Below are 8,795 nucleotides of genomic sequence, written 5' to 3'. Positions count from 1 at the left end.
GCCATAAGAATTGATGAAAATACTGCCATTTGCGACAACATGGATGGACCTCGAGATAATTATGCTTCAGCGAAATAAGCCAGACAGAAAAAGTTGAAAATCACATGATCACAAATGAGCAGGACAAACAAACAGAGACTCATGGACATAGACTATAGTCTAGTGGTTACCAGAGGACTATAGACTAGTGGTTACTAGTGGGGTGGAGGAGCGGGGAGGTAGACAGGGTAAAGGGGATCAAATATAGGGGGTAAATGAGTAAAGAGGATCAAATATGTGGTAGCTGAAAGAAATTGGAGTTTGGGTGGTAAACACACAATAGAATATACAGATGTCAAATTGTAATGTACACCTAGAAACTTCTAATTGTATTAACCAATGTTATCCCTAATAAACTTAATTAAAAACTTAAATTAAACAAAAAAAGAATGACAAGAATGTAACAAAAGTGAAAAAAGAATTGGCAGCTCAAAATTGATGCTTAATTATACAGAGTAATTTAATTCTCTTTAGGGGCTCCCAGAGAGTGCCCTAGAAATTTCCTCTATTGCAGTCACCGCAGTCTTTCAAGGTATTTTCTTTAACAAAGGGCCACACACCTGAGTGAGATTATTCTAAGATCTTACAAAGCAAACATGTCTGTGTCGGCTGTCATTTTAAATAGCATTTTTCTCAGCTACATATATATAATTCCTTGATTCTACGACACTTTTGATGTTAGATGATATCACAGAATTAATGACAGCTTTAATTAGACAAAAGAACAAAGGTCTGATACCAGAATTACTCTTTTTACATTGATTATAATACATACTTGTATTACATGTTTTTTGTGTATATCATTTTAGTATATGTTTATTGTACAAATTATATATATGTTTATATTTTGATATAACAATTTTTTAAGGTAGATGCCATCTCCATTTTACAAATGAAAATACTAAAATTCTAGGTATAAGTTAAGTGCCCATGTTCTCTCAAACCCTGTGTGAGGTAGAATTTGACATGAATATTCTCACTCGAATTCCAGAAATCTTTCTATTACATTATTACAGCAAGTTAGAAAAAAATGAGATAGATAAAAGCTAAAGGAAAATTTATATTAACTAAAAACAGAGTGAAAGAGCAGTTATAGAGTGGTTGGAAAATGCAATGTCAAGAAGATATGGCATAGAAACTTGACAATGTTGTTGTTTCTGGTAATTATTAAAGAAAAGCTTCACTGAGAGTGGAAGGCAGAAAATAACTATGAAATGGAAAAGCTACAGTGAATATTATGGGAAGGTCATTCTATCTAAAAGATATAACACATGCTACATTTTGTAAGATTCTTAATTAAAAATATATATTTATATATAGACTATATCTTCATTTTATAGATTTTCACATTGATGCTCTTCTATGCAATCCAATCATTATTGGAGTGTTGTATCATTATGAAATTGGTTATATTTTTTTCTCCCTATCTCATATAGCATCACTCAAGGATTTAGTAACAAGAAACAGATAGAGTATACTTTTAGGCCTCTGGGAGAAAAATGCATTAGTATAAAAAGCCACAAGATATATTGAATGAGTCTCCTTATGATACTGAAGCTAAAGTTTCCTTTAGATGCTGCCATCTAAAACTTTCTTTGATATGATTATCGTTTGAAAATATGTTATAATGTTTGAAAAAGGAAAAGCAGTTGCTTAAAAATCTTCCTCTTGTAATGATATCTAAGGTTCTTCTAGTTCTATAGCTCAATGTTTCTAGGTGATTGAATTTGGAAATATAATTTCCATTTGAAGCCAAAAGTCCTGAAGAACAGAGAGAGACTCTTCAACTTTTATGGAATATAGGAGAGCCTAACCGAAACAATGAAAACTGTTTGATTGATAATGGCTAGGGGACCTAAAAGAGGCCCTTTTTCTTGCCCTTTGCATTAGGAGTTAAATATAAGAACAGTGAAACAGCTCATCCATAGCTGGGAGAATTATGAGGACCTCCCACCTGATCCAAGTCTCAGGTCTCTGAGAACACTGAAATCAAGCCTGATTACTCTGGCTCTGCTGGCTTCTAGCCTGATCACGCCATTATATCATTATCAGCCTTAATAAAAGTTTCTTATCACGTTAACCCAGGACACTAAGAAAATTTAGAAAACATTCATGTGGCTTTTCGAAATCTCATCAGTTACACAGAGAATAGTTTAAAATTAACTTGTACCCTATTGTCCACCTAAATTTATTTTAATTATAGAAATTTGTATTCTTCTCTTGAATTCAGCCACTTGGGCAATACCAAATAATAAATAAGGAGGCAGATCCATCACCATGAGTGGCAGAATACACAGAAGATGTATTCCAAAAGGCTGTTCAGAGGTCCTGTTTTTCATAAGTCCAAAGAGACTGTCTATAGAAAACCACTATCGCCATCTGTTATTAATGGTTAAAAAAGATTATATTTTGTGCTATGACATAGTCTCTCTCCCACAAGTAAAAAGTTTATAGTTTAGCAAATTCTAAATTTTGAATAAGAACCATAAACTTTTTAAAAGTTATATTTCATAACTATAAAACTCCTTTTTATTACAATTATACTCTTTGAACATAAAAGTCTATATAAAGTAATATAAAATGAATGTAATATAAAATCAATGTACACAGTCAATTTTTCACCACATGGATATTGCACAAAAGGGGAGAAATAATATTCAAATATTTCAATGCCAACTAAGAAATTAAGGACTATTTCACTGAGTGTTCAGTTTTAAGTAGATAATAAACATTTTCAAGCATTTTATGAAATTAAAGTATTTCATGATTTTAAAAATATATTTAATATTTGAGGGTAGATCTTTTTTACACAAGCTATGCTGCCTTTTCGCCTGAGATGGGTGTGTTATTAGACAACAGACTGATTTTTCATGAGTGAAATATCCACCTCAGCTTTCCTTTACAAAGACAGGAGATTATTACATGCAGCATGTATGAAGTTGCTTGTTTTCTCTGCATCCTCTCCTCTCTCATTCTTACTGAACTGGAAGTTGTCACGAGGGAAGTAATGCTATTTTCCTCAACCACAGCTGTTCCTGAAGGACACCAGGGTAAATGGGGACACAAATTAACCTTTGGCCCTCTGGTTAGTATAAATATTTCAGACAAAAAAGAAGCTGCTATCAGCCACTCGTAGATGTCCCAAGCAGATTCAGGCCAACATACATTGTACCTTCTAGCCACTAGCCTTTATTATTTATTGATCATTTTGTTATAAGAGAGTGTGAATGGTATGTGAGAAAGAGTTAACAAGGAAAACTACTAGAAAAGAAATTAACCCTGGCCCCATATTTGCAGACTCTTCTCAATAAAATGAATGCATGCAATGAACCATACCTGCCCTCCTAGGAAGGCACATTAATGACCATATACTGTTATGTGAGCGTGAACCCTGGGAGTCATGCCCCCTATCTCAAGCAGTTTTTTTCATTTTCCAAGTATTTTCTTTTCAGCCATATACACTATTCTCCCTGAAAAGAATTGCGGTAAATACAAAGTTTTCCACCTTGTAACATTACCAGGGATGTTGTTCTCTGCCACCCCTTATTGATGGATGGATACCTCTTGCAACTGCCTTTTTGGTCTCCTCTTTATCCACATCTTGTTCGATTCTTGGATCTAAATAATACACTGTAAACACCATAGCTACATAATGCTTAGGTGTGAGAGATTTTCTACTTTTCAGATCAATATTATAATTAAGAGAGTTTTTTTATATCAATCGCTTCAATGCTAAAAGGATATGAGAGACAGAAGAGAGACGTAGAATAGATATAAGTAAAGAATAGATGAACCATCTTTATTTTTGGAGACGTCTAACACAGGGATGTAGTTAGGAATTCAAGGATATCAGTCTGAAAAATATAAAGCTGACAAAGTCTGCAAATTAATAACACAGTTTCTTTATCAGTTTCTGATGATTCTTCACTGCTTTGTTTTTCTTGGGGCAATGCTGATTTCTACCTTTCGATATAGGGAAACTTTCTTCTTGGAAGAGAAGAAAGGACAAGAATTGTAATCTATCCAACTTAGGCAAGACAACACAAAAGAAGAGAACAAGGTTATGTGTACATTTCATGTTTCAAAACATCAGTGTCTTTTAATGGACAATAAGCTTCATGAAATGGAGCATTGGTCTTGTTCACCACTGTATTCTCAGAATTCAGTGGAGTGCTTGGTACATAGTAACTTCTCAATAAATATATGTTGAGTGATTGAATGAATGTTGTTTAAGCATGAAATTTGAAGTGAAACAAATGTGACTAGCTTAATACTTTGGGGGAAAATATTAGTTTGATAAAGTCCAAATCCTATAAATATTTTCACAGAAATATTTGGAAACACAGAGGAAAAATACTCAAGGGTAGTAGAGAATGGCTCTAATAGGTTGGGTTCTTGGGAGGTAAATTCTTAAATTGATATTTGAGCTTAATAAGTTTACTGGGGAGTAACCTCGGGGAGAATGAAAAAAGATAGGGAAGAGGTGTGATACAATCTCAAGAAAGGCCTTAGTTTGTCCCCCAGGGAGCTCTGGTGCTGGCTAGCTCTCAAGTCCTTGAGAATTAGCTGCATTCAGGGAGAGGAAACCTGGACTTTATACCCCCACCCCTGCATTGACCACTCACTGGATACAGTTTGCCCCTGAAGGGTTGTGTTTGACCTATAGTGAAACAAAATACTGTAGCAGAGGGCAAAGCCTTGAAAAGGACACAGCTGAAGATTGTCAGCAGCCAACAATCAGCAACTGGAAGAATGAGTGTGTCCATACTGAGGAATTTATCTGGACTCGGCCTGATGTCATTCACTATAATGAGAAAGTGTACAGTTCAGACAGGGTTTCTAAAAACAAGGTCTTAAGGACAAAAATTATAGCATTGAATAATAACAGATATACCAAGAGAAAGTAAAGGCACAGTGTCATGAAAGGTAATAATGTCTTCAAGAAAATATAAATATAAATTTTATATAATATCTATTATTTATGATAATAACAATAATACAACAATAATACAAAAAAAGATGATGGTAGAAGTAAGAGCATTTAGCAAGGGCTAACCATATGTCAGAGACCATTTAATTATTTTACATATATGGTAGAATCAAATATTATCTATGGTAAGCTGGACAAAAATTACTAATGCATGAGTATCATAATCTTTCCTTCTTCTGGCCATATTCCTAAAAGAAAGAGACTTTATATATGTCCCCAGTCTCTCTTTTGCTGTAAAAAAATCTGACAAATATATGAAGAGGAAATAATGAGAAAATATTCCAAATAGAACACAGATTAGTGGTTTCTGGCAAGGGAGAGTAGTCAGAGGGAAGGTGGATTATGGTTATCCAAAGTCAATATGAATAATTCTTGTGGTGATTTAACTGTTTAATAACTTGACTGTAGTGGCAAATACAAACACCTATACATATGATGAAAATAGATAAAACTCAATAAAAATGTGAGCAAATACACACGCAAACATACATAAACATAAGTACAAATAAAATTGAGGAAACTTAAATAGATGGATTGTATCCTTGCCAATATCCTGGTTGTGATATTATACTACAGTTTTATAAAAAAGTTACCAATGGGGGAAACTGAGTAAAGGGTACATAGAATCTCTCTTTATTATTTCTTACAACCACATATAAATTTACAATTATCTTCATAAAACTTTTTACTTACTATTGAAAAATAATATGAGTGGGCATTTTCAAGGGTTAAGTTCCATTTGAATTCATATTATCACCTACTGTAATAATTTAGGAGCAAACTGAAACCGATATTGTTGGAAGTACTAAAGTATTACCTAGAAAGCATCCTTATATCTTGCCTATTTCTTCCAAATACTGAGCAGAGCAGACTGATCCCTGTCTCCTGCCATGAATTCTACAACAGGTTAAAAGTAATCAATGTCTTTGAGAAAACGTGATGACCGGCCAGAGTGTAGAACTTAGGAAGCAATCTTTAAGGTGAGGTGAAGAATAGAGTACCTTTAGGAATAAAAATGACAAAGAATCATATGTATTGACACTTAAGTGTCATCCATTGTGCTAACTGTATATTCTCTAACTCTTTAATCTTCAAAACAATATCTCAAGGTAGCTCTTATTATTGCCATTTTTCAGGGAGATCAAATAAATTTCTAAGGTCATAGAGCTAATGAGAAGCAGAACTGGGACTCATATTCAAATATTTTTCTAAGCTTTAGGTCTTTATCTCTATGGTGCATCATGAACAAAGTATATCTTATTGAAAGCTCAGAATATGGAGTATAGGACCAAGGATGAAGAACTATGTCTTCACTATACATTTTGTGAATCTAGGTGTACATACTGAAGACTTAAAGGAAAAATCACTTAGAGTAAAGGATCTGGGCAATAATTCAGGGATCATCCGTCCATGCGTTTTAACCACTCTCCAACAGGGAACATTATGGTCAAATCTCCAGGAATGATGGAACGTAGCTATTGTTGAACAATATGTAGTTTTCTTTTTGCAGGTTTTCTCTGTTGGACATTTAAAATAAACATATGTTTTATGTCATATGAATTACAGCTTATGGTTATAATTTGAGAGCACTGTAGAAGTCTAATTGGGACTATCCTCGAAAAAAAAACATTGTTGCCTATTTTCTCCCCAAAGGAATAGTTAATACTAATGCAGATAATCTAGTAAGGGAGTTAGGACTGTAGATGTAATATGAGAACATGTGTCAATGTAGATATAAACCAGGCATAAATATAATTGTGCTTTTTTTTTTCATTCTTTCTATTCACTCCTCTTCTACATCTCTCATTTCTTTCTTCTTGCTTCCTTTTTCATTTTTAAAAATCTTTTGTCATTCTCTTCCATAATTTGCTTCCTCTTTCTCATCTCTCTTTTCCTGGGTTTGCCTTTCATTCCATTCCCAATCACACAACTATATTCTCTTCTTAAGCACAAATGCAGTCACTTAATGTTTATCATTTTATCTTCATTGTGAAATATGAACTCAGCCAACCCTTACATCCCTCTCTCTGAGAGAAAATAATTTCCTCGTGTTTAGATACTAAGCCATAACTTAGATTTGAATGTATTCTTACTTAGTACATTTTATGTAATAATAAAAATTATCATAATTTATTTCTGAAGTTTTTAAGATTGTTCTTTATAAAATACATCCTTATGTTTATCCTTAATTATATCTCATTTCTTTGCCACATTTCATATTGAACATTCTAATTTATTTTACAGCATGGGCTATTTTTGTTTTACAAACTCAGAATTTTCTTCTTTTCAGCTATTCCTCAGTAATTTCTAGTCTCCTCATGTGGGGCTATCCAAACATAGCCTAACGGAGTTCTTTGCTGGACATCATCCAAGAGACACAGGCCATCATCCTGCTGTGATGATTACAGATGTTCTCATTTTTGATGAAAAGGGAAAGAAGCAACAACCTACAGTTAGCTGCAAGTTCCAGTATACCTGCTTATCTTTAAGGAAGTAAGATAACTAGCTGAGTGGTCTAAAATCTCATGCTGAAAAACTGTATCTCCCTGGATATACATTTGGCGAATTTAGCTAAAGAAAAGTTATAATTTAGAATCATTTTTTCATCCATATAAGTATGAGATAAAAGCTGCTTTTTTTTTTTTGTCCTAATTAACTTTAATGTGTTTCTTTCTTGGTTATTCCAGATGTACTTAAGCTGCTGCATCAGTTTATATTCCTCTCTCTTTTACAGATTTGAGGAATTTAGATAGAAATCTTTCTAAAGTACTTCAAAGCCCAAATTTATTCAAAATCTACTCTTCAGAATAATCAGAAAAACATATTAAAAGTATATTCAAAAAGAGAGAAGTGATTGAAGATTGCGATGAAACCTAGTTTATAATTATTTATTTAAAGGTCATTTTCATCTGATTTCCCCAGTGGCTAACAGAAAACAGAGTCCTTCAAATCCCAGCAATAATTATAAAGAAGGACAAAGTGCACTAAAGTTCTTCATATTGGGTACTGTAGAGAATAATTTTGCCCTCAGAGATACATTTTCTTCCTTATATAAATTCATAAAAAGATCTTTCAATTCATCTGAACTCATTTCAATTGTCATTTTTAATAGTCTCTCAGCTATATTTAACAGTTTAGAAATCTATTTCTCCTGACATTGCCCATCGTGACAACCATTAATCATTTTTATTTAAGAGTTTTAAAGCTCCAGAGATATTGAGTACATTATGTGTGCAATACTTATTTCTGACGCAACGGATGCTTCATAACCTCAAAAATAAACAACCCACGTTCCTAAAGTAATTCTAAGTGGACACCATATACTTTTCTATAGCAAATAAAACAATTAACAATAAAAATAAATACCCACTAAGCAGAGGCCAAAAACATAATAAATTTACAACAATGTAGGTAGAAGCTAGAATTTGTCTAAACTAATAAAAGTTAAATGAAAAAAATAATTACCACATTATTACTCTGAGTAGAATCTTGGAACTCTAGAGTTGCAAGAAAACTTACAGCAAAGATTTCTAACCTGTTCAAGAGTCAAGACCCTTTTAAGCATCTGATTATTGCTATAAGCCCTCTCTTTAGAAAAATATACAATGAAATACACTCAAAATTTTGCTTAATTATAGGTAGTTTAAAGAAAATCTGAAGGTCGCTTAGAGATCATACATTATAGGTTAAAAACCTCAGACTTAGATGTAGCCGTGCATATATTTCATAAAATGCATTAGTCGGCTTTAAAACATACATAAATGAT

Source organism: Pteropus medius, unplaced genomic scaffold, assembly GCF_902729225.1.
Source record: "Pteropus medius unplaced genomic scaffold, Ma_sr-lr_union100, whole genome shotgun sequence".
Taxonomy (NCBI): Eukaryota; Metazoa; Chordata; class Mammalia; order Chiroptera; family Pteropodidae; genus Pteropus; species Pteropus medius.
The sequence above is the reverse complement of the archived record's forward strand: the minus strand, read 5'-3'. Positions refer to the sequence as shown.